Source organism: Sitophilus oryzae, unplaced genomic scaffold, assembly GCF_002938485.1.
Source record: "Sitophilus oryzae breed Bouriz unplaced genomic scaffold, Soryzae_2.0 scaffold_1931_pilon_pilon, whole genome shotgun sequence".
NCBI classification, from domain to species: Eukaryota; Metazoa; Arthropoda; class Insecta; order Coleoptera; family Curculionidae; genus Sitophilus; species Sitophilus oryzae.
Window position 1 is genome coordinate 893,663 of NW_022146648.1, and position 23,678 is coordinate 917,340.

At 33.8% G+C, this 23,678-nt stretch overlaps 1 long non-coding RNA gene across 1 annotated transcript; it reads left to right on the plus strand.

Annotated features, from left to right (window-relative positions):
* Nucleotides 1–18,010: 18,010 nt before the first annotated feature.
* LOC115883505 lies at nt 18,011–20,105 on the plus strand. The gene is made up of 2 exons (XR_004050390.1): nt 18,011–19,436; nt 19,704–20,105. It is a non-coding gene; the product is annotated as an uncharacterized LOC115883505 (long non-coding RNA).
* The last annotated feature ends 3,573 nt before the right edge of the window (nt 20,106–23,678 follow it).

Sequence of the window (23,678 nt, forward strand, 5' to 3'; positions counted from 1 at the left end):
TGGTTTTCTTTGTTCCAATATCGATAATTTTGAACATTGGGTTCATTATTTAAGGTAAACGTGCATTCGTCAGTGAAACATATGTTTTTTAAAAATTCCCTATCCGTGTTTGCTCTTTCCATCATATCAAAACAAAACGCCTGCCGCCGTATTTCGTCCCCATCTCGTAGCTCTTGGTGCTTTTCATATTTGAAGGAATAGTATTTATGTCGTTTCAAAATTCGAAACGCTGTAGTGTGATCTATTCCTATTTCATCCTCAAGTTTCCTTGTGCTGATCTTTCCATCGTTCTCTTCCACGCACAATAAAACTTCCAAGTCGGTATCATTTCTTGCATCTTCTCTTTGTTCCTGCCTTGCTTCACATCTGCAGTTATTTATTAGGGTACCTTTGGTCTCAAATCTCTGGATATTCCTTGCGATTGTAGATTTTCCAGGTATCGGTCTATTCGGATACAGAGCAGCAAACATGTCCGACACCTTTTGATAACTATTTCCTTGATAATACCATTTAATCATCAATACTTTTTCTTCGGTAGTGTAATTCATGGCTAATATTTTCGATGTAGGTATGAGTTTTTAATAATAATAATAAAGCACTAAATAGATAAATTTCTGAAATGACAACTTCATTTGACAGTTATCTTTTACCTTGACTGGTGCTCATAAGTAAATACAGGGCCATAAGAAAGGAGAAATATTTAAAAAGAAATCGGCGATAACTCGTAAACGGGCTAATCAAAAATATCTAAAGTTATTCTTTTGAATGTGGGTTTTAGTGCTCTTCAATAAACCTAAATAGAATTATTCTCTAAAATAATTAGGGAAGCCAATAATTGACCCCATCAAAATTTACATGGGATTTTCTATGTACCGCTCGACGTTGCAACACCCGGTATGGCGAAGAAGAAAGAGAGAAAAAAGAAAGAACAAAAAACCTCTACAATACCTCAAAATTAGAATATATAATCAACTCGCTGTACTCAGCTACGAATCATAGACTTGGACACTTATAGGATACAAAATTAAACATGAATAAGCTATAACACAAGCACAAAGATCAATGGAAAAATAAATGCTACATGTCAGGCTGACAGATAGAAAAATGAATAAATGAATAAAAAATAAAACAAAATTAAGAGACTAGAAGAGAAGTAGCAAAATTAAAATGAAAGTTTGCTTGTTCCAATATGAAACAGAAAGAACCTCAAAATTAATGGAATAAATTAATGGTTTCAATTAGCGTAGAAGTTTGTTCCTCTAATATCAATGTATATAAGCATTTACAACGTCAAAATTAGTGGTAGTAATCTTCAAATAGTGGAAAAAGTTAACAAACTTTTAACTTTTCCACTAATTACACTTCAAAAGTTGCGAGGAATGTTATTTTGGCCTTTGATTATCATCCGTCAAGAGAAATTGTGGTTATACGTAAATCAAACGTTTATTAAAGAATGTCTATATCTATGTGGCGGATTCATCTATCCGAAAAAAAAAGAAAAAAAAACAAATAAAAAAAAATAAAATAAAAAACCCATAAAGGATTTTTTTGGACAAAAGTTGCCTACCGTAAGCTGTTGCTAGGATATTCTATTAATTTTAATTGAGGTTTTAAAGCTTCATTCAGAACCTCACAATTAGTAGAATAAATTAGTGGTTGGTTTCAATTAAACTTTATACTTTTTAGTTTACGTTCATTCACAATGTGTAAAAAACACAATTAAAATTAATAAAATATCCTAGCAACAGCTTGCGGTAGTCTGTTGTATCCATAGAGAAAGCATAATATTGAGCTTATATAACAATAAACTTTTGATTTCTAACCAAAATTTTTCTTGACAGATGATAATCAAAGGCCAAAATGACATTCCTCGCAAATGTTGAAGTATAATTAGTGGAAAAGTCAAAAGTTTGTTATCTTTTTCGACTAATTGAAAATGACGACCATTAATTATGACGTTCTGAATACTTATATTAAAAATAGGCGAATAAACTTCTACGCGCGCTAATTGAAACCACTAATTTATTCCACTAATTGCGAGCTTCTGAATGAAGCTTAATGTGACATAATTCCATAAGGTTTCTGCTTGAAATTTTATAGTGCTATGTGGTTGCAAGTAAAGTATAGTACGCAGGTAATTTGTGTTGTAAAATGATATTACGCACTCATGGAATACTGCACTCGCCGCTAACCGCCTGGGGCGCAACTTTCCATTCGTCCATAATATGCTTTTACAACACTCAATATGTAATATTCAGTGAGAAAAAAAAGGAAAACTCCTATATGTATATGTTTATCAGAATTCAATTTTTGCTGGCTTTACTTTTTTTACTTTACCTCTTAAAAATGTCAGTACCTGTATTGGTCGTTAACTGACGCAGAACGGTTCAGTTTTTGCGGACTTATGGTCACCATAGCGGAGGAACCACAGATTGAAGGAAATAGATTGAAGCTTTGTGATTACAGTTATATATAATTTAAATGGTTTTGTAACAAATTGCTCGCTGTTTTATGGCAAATGCTGAAGCTCTACAAACCTTAATCAAGCCTTAATCAAAGCACGTGTGTTTGGAATTTTGAATGTGGCTTAACACGACAGGTTGGGGCTAAGCTTTAGGTAGATTTCTGAAATATAATATACATATATTTCCTTGGACCATACACCCGCTTTACCCGAGCTCTGAGAGCGATCCGAAAGTACAGTTTTAATAGACTCTTAAGATCGTCGATTAAGGATTTTGGCTGTCAGGGCGAATTACCAGTACTCGCGCCATTGCAGATCAGTGGTATAAAGAACATGAAAGGTCAGTTGGTATGCTTGCGATGTAACGCCGAATTTGAAGTTTTGGCCTTTTTTCTTTTGGCCTTTCGTCTTGCTGTAAGAAGGGTGAAAAGACGACGTGGTGGTAAATTCACCCGATCTGTCTTCTATTAAACACGATATGGGACATGATGGTTCGAAGGAGGTAAAATTTAAACTTCCTCTGCAGTCTTTAGCAGTCCAGGCAGCTCTTATGCATGAAGTTGAAGAAGCCTGGAATGGGATACCCTAAGGGGACATGGATCACCTTATCAGAACTATTCCTAGGCGTTTCAATGAAATCGAAGGTCAGCAACAAACTAATGACCCAGATTTTCTATTAAATTGTTAGATAGAGCTCAAAACCTAATCGATTGCTAAGTTAGAAGCAGCCATCATGTACCGGGTGGCTAACTAAGAATGGACGCCGGCTGTATCTCAGAAACCACTTATCGTATAATTTTGGGAAAAAAAATTCTAATAAGTAAATCGACCAAGATAAATCGCTGGAAATTATTGCCAAGTTCGAAAAATGTCCGCTAGGGGGCGCTTCTCTGAGAGCCAATCAGAAAACAGAGTTTTTCTCAAAAATATGCAGGTGAACAGGTATTTTAAATATTACTATTGTAATCGTCGAGAAATTTGTAATTTTTTTGATATGGAGTATTTTGCTCTATCTCATAAAATAAAGTGGTGGGGGAAGGTTATACTTGATTTTATTAAAATAAGGATAACTCTGGTTTAGGTTAGCCGATTTAAACAAACTAGGGCTCGTTTAAAAGAGCTTTTCTTCCTTAATCATCTCCAGTATAAATTTTGTTTCCATAATTTTTTTCGTGGTAGCTAGAGGGCGCTGTTTGACACCATAACAGATATTGCGCTTTTGTAGAAAAAATTTAAATAGGAGGCTATATTTCTCTTTACACATTTAAATAGAGCACAATATTTCCAAAAAATCAGCGCAAACCGCAACTTTCTATCTTCTCTCTAACCGGAGATATTAAAAGAACAAATCATGTTAGGCTGCCGTTTAGGATTATATGATCTAAAAATTATAGTAGTAGGCTAGGAAACAAAAACAGGTAACTTGGTTACGTCAAAATATCAAAACGATTAAGTTCAGTTTTCATGCATCCGAATTTAGGGCGTTTTCTTAAAAAAAATGACGTCATAAGTTTTCAAACGTGTTTATGTAACATTATCGTCCATCAACATAATTTTTACGAATTTCTTGGTTAATTATACGTAGGTAGTTCTAAGATTAAAATGTCCAAAAGTCGGACAATCAATAATTTTATTAAAATGTCTAGGAATTTTGTGCCGCCATATTGCTTTTAACAGAAAACGGCCGAATTTCGTATGGCCGAAAACTAGGGGTTTATTTTATGTAACGTCATTTAGTTTATTAATCCAAATCCAAGGTCGTCCTTGATTTCACTTGTTTTCGTGTTTTACCTGTTGTTTGTGTTATTTATTATTATAATAAAGGTTATGTAGTTTGGGCCAATTTTCAATATGCACTACTGGTCCAAATCTATCCTTGATGCAAGTAGTTTAGCACCAAGACCGTTGGTCGGTAAATTTTTAGGCAGGAATTCTAGGATGGCGAATGATTGGACTTTTTTAATTATCTGAATGAAATAATAAACTATCCATAATTTCTAAGAGACGAATTGCCAGTTTTGTTCAGAGATCCATCATGATGGAATGGCATTTGTTGCAATGTCATCAGCATGAGTGTAGTTGGTGTAGTTGATGCAGTGGGTGCATTTGTGCTGCTTATTTTGCTATAAATCTGTGGGGCTTCTTGGATACCACTTACTTTAGTAGGTAGAGACGCAGTAGAGAGGCATATTTTCCATGGCCAGCTAGGTCATTGGATTGAATATGCCTGGGTTTTAATTTATAGTGTCGAATCAAGAACGAACATGGATAAATAACAATTAAATGGTATTAAAATGAAATTAAAATGTGTTTTGATATTTTGACGTAATCAAATCTACCTCTTTTTGTTTCCTAGCCTACTACTCTAATTTTTAGACCTTATAATCCTAGGCGACAGCCTAATATGATTTATTTTCTTAATATCTCCCGTTAGAGAGAAGATGCGGTTTGCGCTGATTTTTTGAAAATTTTGTGCTCTATTTAACTGTGCAAACAGAAATATAGCCTCCTATTTAATTTTTTTATGCAAAAGCGCAAAATCTGTTATGATGTCAAACAGCGCCCTCTAGCTACCATGAAAAAAAATATGAAAACAAAATTTATACTGGAGATCATTAAGGAAGAAAAGCTCTTTTAAACGAGCCCTAGTTTGTTTAAATCGGCTAACCTATACCCGAGTTATCCTTATTTTAATAAAAGCAAGTTTAACCTTCCTCCACCACTTTATTTTATGAGATAGAGCAAAATACTTGTATCAAAAAAATTACAAATTTCTCGACGATTATAATAGTAATATTTAAAATACCTGTTCACCTGCATGTTTTTGAGAAAAACCCTGTTTTCTGATCAGAGAAACGCCCCCTAGCGGACATTTTGCGAACTTGAAAATAATTTCCAGCGATTTCTTTTGGTCGATTTACTTATTATGATTTTTTCCCAAAGTTATACGATAAGTAGTTTCTGAGATACCGCCGGCGTCCATTCTTAGTTGGCGACCCGGTACACAAAGAATTATTAAAATCTTATAAATATATACATATAAGTGTTCTCCTTTTTTTGTTACTCAGTATTCAGTATACTATTGTTATCTATACGATAAAAGGAAAAACTTCGGCCGATCAATCCTTTAGTAGACCTGGATGCAGTTTAGGCATTTGACGTCGGCGTCGTCCGGTTTCCAGGGCAACCCTTGATTGATGGGACAGTTCCTCGGCCCGTGCACAAACACTTGTCAAATTTACGCTGGGCGACGGTGTTTAGGGGGACAGCGGCGGGCGGACGACGTTACAGGGTGGGGACTGTCCGGGGTTAATCGGGAGGGGGACGAGGAAGAAAAAAAATTAACGGTGCGCGACCCGAAAGATGATCCATCACGACTGCGAGCATATTGTCCGTTATTTTTCATCGGGTCTGATGGGAAAAAATAGACGGCCTTTTTCTTCTGTTATTATTGTTGCGTCTAAAGCTGCGACGACGGTGAGAACGGAAGAACAAAGAAAAAAATTTGGTGTCGGCCGTTTTGGTTTGGTAACTAATAAGTATAATTTAGAACAAAAATCTTATAAATACCGTATTGAGACGTACTTGGAAGTACGTAATTCAGAAGATATCATCTATTTTTAGCAGCTAAATTTAAATATACAGGGTGTTTCAAAAAACATGTGCCATCTCTCGTGAGGAGATTCCACATGAAGAAATAAGATTTCATTAAAGGTGCGTATTCATTATCCGAACGAACGAACGAACGAACGAACGAACGAACGAATGAAAGTGCGGTATATTTAGACGGGGACCGAACGCATGCGGCCGTTCGTTCGTTCGTTCGCTCGACCATCCGTTTCGAGTCGGTACATCAAAGGCGTTAGCGTCCGGTCTTCTCGTGCGGTTCTATCGTACGCGGTCTCCGTCCATACCACTAGCGAACATTCGTTCGTTCGTTCGAATAATGAATACGCACCTTTAGAGACGACACAGATAAACATTAGCATTTCATATAGGGTGGGCCACTCAAAACTTACAATGACTATAATTTTTAAACCAAAAAAGATATAAAAAAAATAAAAAATACCGTTTTTATAATATCGAGGGGGAATACATTATGACGTATTTTTTGAACCACCCCGACCTACCCCTTAGGCGGCACCCCTACTCACTTGAAAATCTTAAATGGCAACACCCCACTTGTGGCGCCTTTTTGGAAAGCCCATTAAAAATGCTAAACGATGATCATAAGGTTTTTAGGGTGAAATTGAAAAACTACCCCTTACACGAAAAATTAGGTGGACATTAATGAAAAAAGTGAGTTTTTCAGCATAAGTTAAAAATTGGCACCCAGCTAAATGAGGCAAATGAGGTATTTTTCAAACCACCCCGACCCACCCCTAGGTGCCACACCCTCACTTCTAATCTCATCAATGCCATTTTGAAACCATTGCCATTTTGACGCTAAAAATAAAAAATGTAGATAATAAAAAAGGCAACACAAAGATGTTTTACTAATCGTTCAGACTAATTTTGCGATAACGCAAATTCTTCCTTATCATCTATGTTTTTACTTTCAACAAACAGGAATCTTAAAATGGCATATCTTTGCGTTTTTGCTCTGTCTTCTATCGATTTTCAATCGTTTGCAAATTGGTGGTATTTTAAAGCTTTTGATTCGCTTATTTGAAAGAAAAATGGTTTATTCTGTGGAAGAAAGAATTCAAATAGTTTATCTTTATGGTGTTGTAGGTATGTGCTATTTAAGAATGGTCCGTGCTTTCAATGACAGAAATCCGGACAAAAACGTAAGTCACGTTTGATAATCGTTTGTATTTTTGTATGGAACAAAACGGCTGTCATTTTGAGCAATTGTTAAAATAAATTACCTATCATTTTAATTTCCTTTCAAATTGTCACACCTACATTTCTTATCACTACTTACCAGTAATTAAGTTGAAGTCTGTATGACCATCGTTTAGCAATTTCAATTAGCTTTCCAGAAAAGTGTCACAAGTAGGGTATTGCTATCTTGAGATTTGAAGTGAGGGGTGGCACTTAGGGATGGGTCGCGTTGGTTTGAAAAATACCTCATTTGCCTCATTTAGCTGGGTCCCAATTTGTAACTTATGCTGAAAAAATCACTTTTCTCATTAATGTCCACCTTTTTCGTGTAAGGGGTAGTTTTTCAATTTCACCCTAAAAACCTTATGATCACCGTTTAATATTTTTCATGGGCTTTCCAAAAAGGCGCCACAAGTGGGGCGTTGCCATTTAAGATTTTCAAATGAGTAGGGGTGCCGCCTAAGGGGTAGGTCAGGATGGTTCAAAAAATACGTCATATGTATTCCCCCTCGATATTATAGAAACGGTATTTTTTATTTTTTTGATATCTTTTTTGGTTGAGTTTTCAGTGGCCCACCCTTATATGTAGATTATTACTATTATTTGTTATTACTATTAGCCCAACCTACAGCAATTTCAAATAAAAAAATAATGGTATTTAAGATAATTACAAAAAACTAATTTTAAAAAGAAGTTTTAACATTCTGTAACTCAGGGGCGTATACATGAATTTATTTTAAGGGGGCCCAACTCAAAAGTAATATAGAATTTGCTCTTTAGAGCGCCATTTTTAACCCAAAAGCCTTATATTTAGCCCAATTTACAGTTTTTAGGGGGGGCCGGAGCCCCACGAGCACCCCTCTGTATCCGCCGCTGCTCTAAAACTATGCATTTCCATACCTATGTTTATAGGAACTTTTTTTCATATTTTTTGATAAGGAATCAATAAGTGCTTATTTAAAACTTTCACAAGTTAATGATATTAAATTTTTTAAAAGTTGCTATTAGACCTGGATCAAGGCAAATTAATAGAGGGAACTTTCAACAACAATCAAGAGGGAACTTTTAATCGGCATTAAACTGCTTTTAAAAAAGAAAGTCAGTGGCGAACATGCATTTTTAGAAAAATATTTTAGTGATAACCCATATTATGCACGTTCCTGGTGAATATGTCGATATTTTTTAGCTTTAAAATATGTCGCATTTATAGTAACTTTTACCCTCAAAATTTCAAGCAAAACGCTAAAAGCTCTTGGAAGAAAATTATAACAGGGTTTCCAGATGGAGCGGACGGTCCGACTTTGAGCAAGTACCATGAGTTTATATGAACAATTTCACATGGGTCGCGTATGCTCCGTCCGGACGAACTATATTGAAAAAACATCCGCGCGGACGCTCCGCGCGTACGGTCCGCTCCATCTGAAAGCGCTGTAATAAATCGAAAAAATATTAGTGATGGGAAAAACCGATTAATTTCAATAATCGAGTACTCGAGTATCAAGCGGTTGCGATAACCGAGTGATCACTCCAGCGAAATATCGCTCGTATTTAAAAATACGATTTTTTGTCCGTCGCATCAACGGTCGCATGTTGTAAGTACTCGTTAACGCCAAGCAGTAAGCTGCGTGCGCAGGGCACATATTCTTTCGGTAATGAACGGCAAGTAGTAAGCGGCGAGCGATTCGCTTGATCGCTTGATTTATTTTTTTTATTTCGAAGCATTGTCGATGTAGGTCGTAAAATTTTGTCCCTCAGATACGCAACGGATAAATATACCGGGTGCGTCTCAAAAGTGGCTCACCACTATAATTTTTTTATTTTTTCAGATAAAACAACGAGATTTGGTATAGTATATAACATAAATTAGGACTGATTGACATATTCAATTGTTTTCGGTCACCTCCGGTTTCACCGGAAATTACTGCAACTTTTGATTTCTAAATCGCACCCTCGGTATTTTTTTACTTTATTCGGTAGAAAATGACACTCTGAATAGAATGACATAACACATGTCAACTTTTGACATTTTCGCATATGGTTTATTTGAAATTGTAACATGCGGTTCATAACGACAATTTGACTCGAAGTACCCAGTGTGTGGTATAAAATTATTCGTAAAGAAATTCTTTTTTGAAATATGCTAATGAGCCACCCCGTTCCATTTGAAAAAAATTGAGATATGATCAAAAATACGATTTGGGTATCTTTTAACCGGACAGGACAAGACACTAAAAACATTAGACGATCAAATCTATTTTTTCAAGGCTCCTTGATTAAAAATTAGTGTTTTTAACACAGCCATGGCAATCAAGATTGAAATTTAAAATACAATTTGTTTTTAAGCGAATATATCAAAAGTTGACATATGATACGTCATTCTATTTAGAATGCCATTTTCTATCGAATAAAGTAAAAAAAAATACCGAGGGTGCCATTTAAAAAACAAAAATTGTAGTCATTTCCGGTGAAACAGGAAGTGGCAGAAAACAATTGAATACGTCAATCAATCCTAATTTATGTCATATACTAACATACCAAATCTCATTTTTTTATCTAAAAAAATAAAAAAGTAATAGGGGTGAGCCACTTTTGAGACGCATATACGGCGTCGTATAAATTTGCTACCTGCAATGTATGTAGAAAATTCGCTCTGCTTTTTATCGAGTATGTCACATTAAAATCGGGTTTCAATTTATTTCATTCTAGGATCGCTTGCGTTCGTCGCTTGGTACTCGTCACTTGCATCGCTCGTTCATAATCGAGCGATGTCGGTTATATCAATAATCGAGTACTCGAGCGAATTTTCGCTCGAGTTATCCCATCACTAAAAAATATTAAGACTTTAACACCCTGTAGCTACGAAACAACGCAGAATCGGATTCTGCGTTGATATGGAGAATTTAAACGTGAACGGATTAGTCTTAGTGACGATCCAAGAACAGGTCTACCAACAACGGCAGTCACCCAGGAAGACGTAGATGCTGTACGTAAGGTGATCCAAGATGATCGATAAGTCACATATCTTGAAATTGAAACATCATCGAGCTTTTCAAAGACAATATAGAGTATAATATAAAAATTATACTTACTCATTTAAAAAAAATAAAATTATATAAGGATTCTTGCCACTTAACTGCTAATATAGAAATTTTTTTTTAATTTATTTAATTTATTTTATTTTTTTTTTATTTTTTTTTATTAAGTCCCGAACGGGAGATAGCGGCCTGCGTGCAATGGTAATAATATCTAACTGATACTTTCCGACAAGTCGGAATTAACTATCTCTGCACTGTGGTTGTCATTTTGTGGATCTCCCAAGCTCACCTGATGATGGAGTAGGGCTCCGAAACCGGTAGTGAGAGCAGGTTAATCCGCATTATGACAAACACAGCGTAGAATTAAATTTCTATATTAGCAGTTAAGTGGCAAGAATCCTTATATAATTTTATTATATACCTCTACTGCAAGAAATTTGTTTTCTATTTAAAAAAAAAGAATAAGTACTAAAGAATTATCAATACAAAAATTAGTTTCTCGTTGGATACCTCAGCTGTTGATGGAAGAACAGAAAGTAATTAGAGTCAATTGGTGTCAAAAAACTACACCGGTTTAACCCAGGAAACTAAAAAAATATATACAGTATTGTCAGTGGTGATGAAACTTGGATTTACTCTTATGAACCGGAAAATAAACGTTAATCGGCTGTTTGGGTGTTCCGAGATGAACCAAAACCGACGAAAGTTATCTAGTCCAGTCATCTTAGTCGAAATAGGGTAGAAATCTCGGAATTCAAGATAACCGGCTGTAAACTCGTATAAACCTTTATTTTAAAACATGTCTCAAAACCTACATATGATAGCGTGTGCGCGACTTGTAGATAACTGAGGTCAAAGGTCAAAAAATCGATTTATTGCGCATTTTTTGCGCATTTTTTGCAAATATTCCCAATTCCAAAAATATCCAATTATTTTGCAATAATTCCCTTTCACATTTGCGCTATTTGAATTTATTACAAATATTATAGAGGATAAAATTCTCTACAACTTTTGTTTCAAAATTTTTTTTGTACCTCAAACCGTTTTTGAGATAGAGGGCGGTGAGCGCGCAGTCTTTCATTATGTACGGTATCATTCAAGTTCAACCTGTAGTCTCGGTCAAAAACACACAATTAATATATAATTATAAATAATTTACATTTTTTCATAAAAGATCATATTGAATATAATAATTTTTTTCATTAATTAAGTATATCTTCATTTCATAACACTTACCTCTTTGTACAATTAGAAAATTATTAACAGAAATATTTTAATTACATTTTAATTATAGTTAGATTTATACTAATTACAATTTAAGTAAATAAAAAGACAAGAAATACATTTTCAATTTATATGTCTATTAAAAAATACGATTTCATACATTTCTCATGGTTGAAATTAAAAAAATAAAAAAATAAATAAAAAGAACTCCCATGTTCTTATTTTTAGTTTTCTTCTTCTTCTTCATCATCGTCGTCTGGTCAATTTTCAATTTAGTTTTACGGCCACAGCTCCAGGACTATCCGGCCGCCTCGTCGTCTGGTCTTTGTGGAATTTCAAATTCTTCTTCATTTTCATCTTCAACGACATTTGTCTCCAAGTCTTCTAGGATTTCAGGGTCAAATGTACCATCTTCATTGACATCACTCTGATAGGGTGAAGCATTGAGACAAGCTTGCCCATTACACTGGCCACAAGCTAAAGAGCACGGCAATCCTGATTTCCTGCATCCACATCGCGAACCACAACTATTCTTGCGTTGCAGAATATTGCGTTCAGCAAATTTTTTTCAGCAAAATTATTATATTCAATGTGATCTTTTATGAAAAAATGTAAATAATTTATAATTATATATTTTTCAATAATTAACGGACTTTATACGGCGTGTTTTTGACCGAGACTACAGATCATAATGAAAGACTGCGCGCTCACCACCCTCCATCTCAAAAACGGTTTGAGGTACAAAAAAAATTTTGAAACAAAAGTTGTAGAGAATTTTATCCTATACAATATTTAGAATATATACAAATAGCGTAAATGTGAAAGGGAACAAGATATTTGCAAAAAATGCACAAAAAAAATCGATTTTTTGACATTTCACCTCAGTTATCTACAAGTCGCGCACACGCTATCATATGTAGGTTTTGAGACATGATATAGGATGTTAAAATAAAGGTTTATACGAATTTACAGCCGGTTATCTCGAATTCCGAGGTGAAACCCCAAAGATGATTGGACTAATCCGTTCTCGAAGTGTTTTCAAAAAGATCTGCAGGATTAAAGAACTGTTAAGTTTCATTCAGAACCTCGCAATTAGTGGTATAAATTAGTGGTTTCAACTACACACTTTATACTTTTTAGTTCACCACCATTCACAATGTTTAAAAAATAAAATTAAAATTAATAGAATATCCTAGTAACAGCTTGACTTAGTCAGTTGTATCTTGTATCCATAGAGAAAGCCTAATGTTTAGCTTATAAAACAATCAACTTTTGATTTCTAACCACAATTTTTATCATCAATGATGCAATTAAAAAAATAATTTAAAAAAATTATAACAACAACAACAATGATGTTGCGCATCATTGTTGTTGTAATAATAATAATAATAAATAATAATAAATAATGTTTATTGTGCAAATGTAAAAAAGTACAAACATATAACAAATTGAAGGCAATAATTAATCTACATTCCACAAAAAGGTTGGAGATTTGGTGTTACCCATTCTTCCACTCCACCTTATGAAAATTAATAAAAAAACATGTTTTCTAGACTTAACCTAAATATTACATTAAAAAAAATTAAACTAAAACTAAGATTCTAAACCTAAGGTATTAATTGAAATATGGAGACATCCCAATTTTAGATCGTACATTACTTTTAAACTGTGCCAAGGCAAACTCAAGTCATCTATAAATTTATTTAATAAGGTAGGAGCCATATAGGAAAAGCAATTCTTATATTTTGATGTAGTGTGCTGAGGGACTGTAAAAGAATTAACTCTGATGTTGACACTATGAATTTGAGATCTGTTAATAATTAATTTTATTAAGTAAATGAGGATTTTATTTTTAAATATTTTATATAATAACATCACATACAAATATTCCAATCTTTCGCGCATTTCTGGTTCCTTTAAACGTTTTAGGTGAGGACTAATATGATCTCGATAAGATAAATTACACACAAATCTCATACCGGCGTTCTGGATTCTTTGTATTTTTAGCTTATTATATTTGGGTAAGAATGCATAATATACTTGGCTGCAATAATCGATATGAGGATAAATCAGACTTTTGACTAGATGTAGCTTAGTAAATTCGTCAAGTTGTTTCTTAAGAGAATATATTGACTTGAGATTAAACATGGACATTTGATAGACTTTATTACACTGATTCGAAAAGCTCAAGTCATTATCTAAATCGACACCCAGGCTCCTTGCACTGGTAGTCCATGGAAGTATAATATTATCAATATTTAAATTTAAATTGGACGTAACATATGTGTTAGTTTTTTTATTGCCAATACAAAGAGCCATAGTTTTGGCTGGATTTATTCTCAATCCATGTTCACTACACCAGTCTGAGAATATGCGAATGTCGTTGTTGATAATAAAATAATATAGTGTCCCGAGCCCCCTCAATGGAACAGTCCAGATACAGTTGGACATCATCTGCATACATGTGTATATGACACTGCTCAACTGCTTTAGGCAAGTCAAAAGTATAAATCAAGAACAATATAGGCCCCAAAATGCGGTACGCCACTAGTAGTTTCTCCCAATTCAGAACACGCATTATTAATTTTAACTCTCTGAATGCGTCCATAAATATAGTCTCTAAACCAAGCCTCAGCAACAGAGTCAAAACCAATGTATTTTAGTTTTGCCAAAATTATTTCAAAATTTACCAAATCAAAAGCTTTACATTGGTCCAACAAAACCAAAATTTTACTTCCTGACTTATCCGCCGCATAAGCAATGTCATCAACTACCTTAAGAAGTGCAGTAGCCGTACTGTGCCCAGGTCGAAATCCAGACTGTTCCATTAGTAGGATTTTATTTGCATTCGAAAAATGCGTAATCTGTTTTGAGATGATTCGCTCCAGCAGCTTCGACATGGCAGGCAAGATGTTAATAGGTCTTAAATCACTGAAAGTTTTGAGGGACAAGATTTCTTTGGAATTGGAACAATATTTGCAGTTTTCCATATACTGGGAAAAATACCGCTGCTGATAGAAGAATTGAAAATATATTTTACAGCATTAATGCAGTACGGTATCGCAATGTTAATCATGTTTATATTAATATTGCCAAAACCATATGATGCAGATTTAATGGACCTCAAGCTACTATAAATATCACTTTCCGTTACAGGGCTAATGCTAAATATATTGTTTGTGTTAAGTTTGTTATTTCTGTAATAATTTAGTATATCAGCACTAATATTAGAGTGATTTGTAATATTTAGGAAATAGTTATTTATTGCGTCTGGATCACTCAAATCATCAGGAAGCTTATTGTTGGAACACTGTTTGGAAGCCAAACCACATTTTCGTAAATTATTCCACAACATCTTATTATTGTTTTTACTTGCATTTAGAACATACTTAATGTACGCATCTTTCTCTCAGTTTTTTTTCTTGCAGTTTTTAAATAGTTTCTCAAATCAACATAATATTTCCTTGAGGTTATCGAGCTTTCTCTAAGATATTTACTATAAGCTTTTTTCTTTAGTTTTATTATTTCTTTAATATTGTACGTAATATGAGGTTGGTAAGGGCGTTTAAAATTGACCACTTTTAGCGGTGCGTGACTATCGAATAATGATAATATTATATTATTTAAGCACTCCGTTTTTAAATTTACATCTGCTAATTCATTAACACCGTTCCAATCCACTGAAGTTGCGTCACAAGCAAATGCATCCATGTCAAAGTTGTGGAAGTTACATTTAGGAATCATCATATCAACATTCTAACTTAAAGAACAAGAAACGAGCATATGATCAGTATTGCAGAGCACATCTCGGGTGTCCGATTTAAAAATTTTTAAATCCTTGCTTACACAAATTATATCAATCAGTGATTCACTTGTCTCCGTTATTCTAGTGGGTTTATTTACGATTTGAACTAAATTAAATCCATTTATGACCGAATTAAACCTACTTGCTGAATGTGAATTTGAATCTAAAAGATTAATATTTATATCCCCCATTAAAATAACAGATTGAGTTTCTAAATAAGTAATCTCAAGCGGCTCAAATATTTCATCTATACAATTTATGCTTACGCTAGGCGGCCTATAAACCACTCCTACACCAATTTGTTTACTTTTCACACTGATAAGAACCCACAATTGCTCAACTCCATCATCACTAATATTTGAATAAAGAGTCTTAATTCTGAAGGAACACCTCGAATATACAGCAACACCGCCACCTCTAGTTGGTCGATCCCATAGACTTAAAATAAAATATAGACTGAGCATCTCATTCATAAATAGCTGGAACATGCGGTCAGACAATATCTTGTTATTGTTGTGTTATTGTTTTAGGTTATAACGAGTGCGACACGAGCGATAGATAGGTTGTCTCTGTCGTAACGGTCGTTCCCTGACGACCCTGCCGAGAAACACAACACTGTCTTTCGTTTCTCAAGTACACCTGAACTCTCCGTATCATAGCCGGGTAATTTTTTTATTTTAATGAAGCTATAATTAAATTAAAAATATATCGTATTTAAACTATTTTATATTTTATTAAGATATAGGACAGGTTTTTTAAATAAAAGTTTAGAAAAAACGTCTTAGAGTCCAAAAAGGATAACAATAATAAAATACACGTTATAGAAGAAATTTTATAATCGAAATTATGTAATCTTTGAAATTAATAATAAATTATTAAATTTAGTCAAACATTTACAACCCCTAATATTAATCAAAACAGGATTTATTCCACAGATATAATAGAATCGGCGACAGGGAGAGAAAAAAAATATGATTGTTGTAATTATATTAATATTTATTTATTAATTATATTATTAATTATATATATTAAAAAATATTGTTTCATAATGTAATATGATTTTAAAATTCTTGTATGTTATTTTAGATTCTGAAGATAATTTTAGAATAAACCGGAATATATTTTTAATAAAAACATTATTAATTATTAACAGGGTTATAATTATGATTTTGTTACAATGTAAATAATGCAATGTAAGAGAAAAAATTAAGATTTTACATTTTACTAAAATATTATCTAAATAAGCGCCTTTCTACAACAACGCCACTGACTCCAAAAGGGTAAATTGAGAGTTGCCTACCGGTCGAAAGCCGTTTCAAGACTTAAATGGATTATTTAAGTCAAATTTCTTGCAAATTTGGCACTGGCGAACCATATTTTATAGTTCTTGAACAGAAAAAGTCAATAAAATAAACACTTTTAAGGACTACAAGCTAAGAAAATGCGTTAATACAGCCGGGGACATAGCGGCAACAAAGCTTTACCGCACACGTGCGACGCGTACTACAAGGTAATAAATGAATGAATAGGCTCCCTCGCCTCTAATCGGTGTTGTCATATTGTAAAGAACTTATCCTTTTTAAATAGTATCCGATTATAATTTAGTAGTATAAGGACTAATACGAAATTACGAATATTAATAATAATATATTTACGAATACACCTATGGAATATTAAAACCTACTTTATTAAACTGTAGTATTAATATCTCAATATATGTGTATAACAAGAAAAAAATATTGATAATATTAAAGACCTGACAACATAGGCTGGATGAGGAAGGCTCGGTCGACTGTACCCAGAAGTAAACATGTGTACAAAAAATATTGTTTGACCGCGTTGAGATGTAAATAGTGTAGTCTATATTTTATTTTAAGTCTATGGTCGATCCAGTCTACTCAAGTTGTAGCCGTCAAGAGAAACAAGATTTTCCGGATAATCTTCATTTAACCAGGTTTCCGTAACAGCCAATATATCAAAGTTTGAGTCTATAGCAAAATTACGAAACTCGTTGAAATTTGAAAGTAGAGATCTAATATTTATATGACCAAGCTCAATCTCAAGTTTTTGACTTCTCAATCTTTGGTACACCATTAATATATTTAATAAAAATATTTTGCTCGCCATTTTGTTTCCTTGCTAACAATTCTGTACGAATTTTTTGATAATATTCTCTCTGCATTTCCGTCTGATCTGTAGTAATAACAACGCTTTTATTCCTTAAATCCTTTTTACATCTCAGCAAGGTTAGAACATGATCCGTTGAGGATAGTCCCACACGAAGAGGTGCCAGTTTTCCATTTTGACCATTTCCTAGTCGGGCTGTAGTTCATTCTTCAACTCTTACATCTGGTGTAATGGATTTGGTAATACTTATTACGTTTTGGCGGTCTGAAACATCGGGACTCACAGTGAGTCCATAGAATATCACATTTTTTGATCTTTTTTGATGTTCGGATAAAAAAGTAGCACAGTAATGTGACAACCGCATCTTTGTATCTCTATATGTTTATAAACGACACCCTGTACAGCTTATTTAAAATGAAAATGTAAATCAAAGTTACAATTTTATAATTGTGCTCAATTTTTTCCATAATATTAAATTATATTCGCGTCCAGTCCGAATGTATTATCTTGATTTTTCTATAACCGTCCCTGCGTGCACAATTTTAAAGCTATAAGCTAAATTCCCTCCCGCTACCAGTCTAGGTGGCCGCGCCGGCCCTGGCGCGGCGGTCGGTATTCATTCGTCTTTCGTGCACGGTGCAGTGCGGATCGTAGCTCTCCGATTTCTTCGTCGTAGATCGATGAAGCCATTTTGTTTATTCTCTACTCATTTTGGATATTACTATGTAATATACGGTGTTCTACAGCTAGGTAGAACACAAGGAACAATATGTAAGTATTGTATAATATTTATTTTTAGAGAAAAACGAAGTGGACGTAAATAACGGAATATTAGAATTAGATAAAAGAAGAAAACAATAAGAATATTATATATATCGGACTGTTGTACTCTCAGTGAGACAAAGTTCGTACGTGTAAAGAATGTCCTTCTCCTTGTAAGAGGAATTCTCATTTATATAAGGTTCTATATCTCGCAGTCAAGAGAATATTATAAATGCCAAAGTGTTGCATCTCCGAGTGAGTCAAATTTCGTACTTTTAGAGGATGGCCATATGAGAGAGATTCCTTTTATAAGTCAATATTGATATCCCACTATCGAGAGATAAATTACAGGTATCACAGGTAAGTATCTTATAATATTTATTTTCAGGTAATTAAATAATGGAGGGAAATAATTGAAGTGGAAGCAAATCTCTAAATGTAGAAATTAGAGGCAAGGAGGAGACAATGGAAGTAGACAAATGGAGAAAGCAATAAGAATATCGTATATATCGAACTGTTGTGCTCCCAGTGAGACAAAGTTTCCTATTTAGAGAATGCCCTTCTCCTCGTGAAAGGGATTCCTATTATATGAGGTTAGAAATCTGGCTATCAAATAATATTATAAATATCGAACTGTTGTTTTCCCAGTGACGCAAAGTTTCCTATTTATAGAGAATGCCCTTCTCCTCGTGAGGGGGATTCCTATTGTATGAGGTTCTAAATCTCTCTATCAAGAGAATATTATAAATACCGAAGTTGTGCCGAAGTGTTGTATCACCCAGGGAGTCAAATTTCTCATTTTTCGAGAATGGCCGTCTCCGTGTGAGGGATTCCTTTTATAAGTCATTGTTGATATCCCCTATCGAGATATTAATTACACGTATTACCGGTGAGTATCTTATAATACTTATTTTTAGGAAATTAAATAATGAATGGAAATAATTAAAGTAAAAGCAAATTTCGAAATATGGAAATTAGAGGCAAGGAGGAAACAATGGAATTAGACAAAAAGAAAAAATGAGAATAACATATATATATCGAACTGTTGTCCTCTCCGTGAGACAAAGTTTCGTACTTACAGAGAATGCCCTTCTCTTCGTGAGAGGGATTCCTATTATATGAGATTCTAGATCTCGCAATCAACAGAGTACTATAAATGCCGAAGTGTTTTATCTCCCAGCAATGAAATAAGGTATGAAACAAAATTTTGTACTTTTAGAAAATGCCTATCTCTGGAATGGATTTCTTTTTTTATGAGATTTTAGATCTCACTCTCAAGGGAATATTATTTATATATTTAGGTGCCAAATATTTGTATCTCCCAGTGAGACAAAATTTCGTACTTTTAGAGAATGCCCATCTCCGTGTGGGAGGGATTTCTTTTATACGTTATCGATAGCCTTATCGAAAAATTAATTACACGTATTACATGTAAGTCTTTTAGAATATTTATTTTTAGACGAATATTGGATGGAAATAAATAGAAGTACATCCCGAAATGTGGGGATTAGAGGAAAGGAGAAAACAAAGGGATGAGGAATATTGTATAAACACGGACTGTTCTTCTCCCAGTGTTCTTTTCATAGCGAGACAAAGGTTAGTACTTTTAGATAATCCTCTACTCCGTGTGAGAGGGATTCCTTTTTTAAGATATTCCAGAGCTCGCTATCGAGATAATATTATAATAACCGAAGTGTTGTTGTCTCAATGATACAAAATTTTTTAATTTTAGTGAATGCCCTTCTCCGTGTGAAAGGGATTCCTTTATAAATGACGTTCTCGGTCTCGTTATCGTAGAAGTAGATTTCACAAAAGAATTTCAAGTGATAAATCTAAAAATTTTAGACCCTCAAAAAAAAAACGATATATTTCAACAGGAAAACTCCCCCACACATTATATTTATAAGGCTGTACGTTCAAAAAGCAGGACAGTCGTTATTTAAGTGTCACTATCTCATAACAGATCGAACACAAGGTCAGCAACTAGGAAGAGGAAAATAACCAAATCTAGCGATTTGTGCAGTTTGTTGGGGGAAGGGCAATCCAAAGAGACTACAGAACATTCGACTCTTCGATGATGATACATTCTTCTTCGGGAGACGAATTCAGTCTTAGCCAATGATCTGGCTTCAGCACAGAACAAGGTCCAACTTTTATATCTGAGAAAATATTTTAGCTCCCTAATTTATCAAGGAGTCATGGCATGTCGCCTATCCTCTCCTGTGTCATAATTGTTAAGATGAAGTCCAGCATATTTTCGAAATCAAACTCTTAAAAAAAAAAAAAATATCTGGGTTATAAAATTTAACAATAGTTGTCGTAGACTTAATAATCTTTTAAAGGAAGAGAAAAATATTCATAAATATATCATGGAACAAATATGGACGGTTGTTATAGATACCGGACGCATAGTCCTAATGTGGTTGACGGTATCTTGTACGAAAGGTATCAACTATTTTTCCCTCTGAAGGATTTTCAAATGAAAATCATGAGGAAGAAGGACCTCTGGATAAATTTACGTTTGAACCTTGCTTAGAGGAAAGATACAAACAACGGAATGTATCCAGATATTTGTGACAGATATTCGAATATGTCTTTACCTTCCTTCTTTGAAAAAGAAGGGGGGTGAAACATGAGGCACGAGCGGCCAATTCATTAGGTACCCTCCAGTTTGCTGCCTTGCCAGCCTCCTACCATAAAATAGGCGACAACCAACTTAACGTTGACCTCCAAGTCATTAAAAGTAATCAACTTAGCTGACCAGCTAATAATATAATAACTCAAATATGTAGATAATAATAAAATAGCTAATATCCTAGATTTTCATAGCTAATATGTAGTGTGTGTGTATATATATAAAAAGAAAAAAAAAACGTCTCCTATTTTTCTCTATTTTTGGCTAAAGAAATTTCTCTATTTTGGCTAAAGCTATTCTAATGGAAATGTAAGTTTTATTCTAAATCTTAAGAACACGTAACTGTGTCTCATTTCAAAAGGAGGTCCTTATGATAACGGCTGTTAAATGCTAATTTGTTTATGTAAATCTTTGACTTTCATATGTTGGAATACTCACCATCTACATTTAGAGTTTATATTTACCCATTTCGGTCTATAAAAGCAGTGTTGTGTTTTTGGCCAATACTTTATACATTTTGACAAAGTGACAGACTTTGTGCAAATTATCGAAACAAAAAGTTAGTTTTTTCTTACAGCTTACAGTATATAATATATATTTTCTCCTCTACAATACACTTTCGAAAGAGATGATTATAATAACATTAATGTAAATTTTCGCAGACTTTGAATTTTTTCTTAAATATATCTGGATGGTTTCTCGTTGAAAGAGGTTTTTGTAAGATATGATGTGTCTAAGGTTTACTGCATTAAAATTTTACCATAAATGTTCCCTAACAGTTCTACTTTCTTATCTAGAAATTTCGGAAAGAATAGACATATCAATTAAATCATAAAGTAGAAATAGTTTTTCTTGCAGTTTTACGTATATAAATAGATTATATAATTCTTGCCGTGAACTGCTATGAAAAATAATAAATCATATATTGGTTTCACGTTTAACCTTAGATATCAGAGACAGATGTCAGTTTGTTTTTAGTCAGTATATAATTATATATGCATATCATAGTTACTGAAAATTATCAACAAAAAAAAAATAATACAAATAATAATAAAACTTCTGGTATAAAATTGACACAGATCAATATCTGTGTCTACTTTATATCAATGTCCACAATATCCATACCAATGTATGGATCGAAACCTAATATATGACTCTGGTTTAATTCATCGACGTAATTAAAGCATTTTGGAAAATAAATTATTGAGAATCTTAATTTCTTACTAAAGGCTTAAAAAGTAAGGCCTTTTAAATATTAAGCAATGGGTTATAAACACCTTAAAAAAAATATATATCGGTTAAACCTCACTATAGTCGAGTTATCCACGCAGTTCTACATTGAGACAGGGATTTCTATCGACACGATGAGTTAACTGGTTTATAAAGTATAATTGAACAATTTTGGCAGAATCCTTTATGGAAGTGCCATCTTATGGGTTTCTGTCTCTGCTTAGTATGCATATATGTATAGGTTAAATTGTCAGAATTTAATAAATCCATGTATTGATGGCCGTTAAATTGGTTTCATCTTGGTTGCATTCAATAAACATATTTATAATTTCAGCTATTTTTGTCTCAAAAAAAAAAATGCTTTCTGCACCACATTCATTAATTTGCAACCATCAGTTCTTTAAACATCTACGTATAGAAAAATCAAGATAATACATTCGGACTGGACGCGAATATAATTATACGATCAAACGAACTTACCTGAAGTGAAGTTCGATCGTAATTATATGAGGCGTCCAGTCCGAATGTATTATCTTCCCACCCCTCCCGTTTTGCCCCATGGTCGCCCCATGAATAAATCTTTGAAAAATGAATACCGACCGCCGCGCCAGGGCCGGCGCGGCCACCTAGACTGGTAGCAGGAGGGAATTTAGCTTATAGCTTTAAAATTGTGCACGCAGGGACGGTACTACGTATAGAAAAATCAAGATAATACATTCGGACTGGACGCCTCATATAATTACGATTGAACTTCACTTCAGGTAAGTTCGTTTGATCGTATAATTAATACTCCTCTATGTACTGTGAACTAAAATGTAGACTTATTACTGTCGTTTAACAGTATTTCATGTAATAGTAAAAATTTATTGCCGCGCCAGAGCAGAGAACATAAATTATTCTCGATTGGGCCTAAAACGCATTAAGCCCAATCGAGAATAATTTAATGCTCCTTACATTATGTTCGTTAAGGCCGATCGAGACAACACGACGCGTCTCATTTGGAACCGAACATAATTTTTAACGCATCATCGCTATTCCTAAATACTAAACTGCAAAACAAGATTTTTATTGATCACATTCTTATTTTTTTTATTTTTTATACTGTAGATACATAGTTAGGATGCGTCATCTCTTGTTGTTTTTATTGCTTTATTTCAAAAACGACAGATCATATTTCAATATGATAGGAGTAACGGAACGATGGACGGCGCACGGACGCAGATGCGTATGAACTCGACTTAAGATTTTTAAAACTTGCCAGACTCTTGTCAAATTAAAGGTTATCATTTGTGTCAAATTATGCCAAAAACGAGCATGCTGGAAAATTTTTACTTATATTATAAACGCGAAAGTTTGTATGTACATGGAAGTATGAATCTTTGTTACTCTTTTAGCTTATATATTTATACAGATACTATAAAAAAAGGAAAATATCAGGAGAGCAATAAATACTATAGTTCGTTGGTTCAGTAGTTGGGTAGTTCGGTAGTTCGATAGTTCGGTACTTCGGTAGTTAAGTCAAAAAACTAATTACACATTCTCATAGCCACTTTATTAGGGCTATCTGAT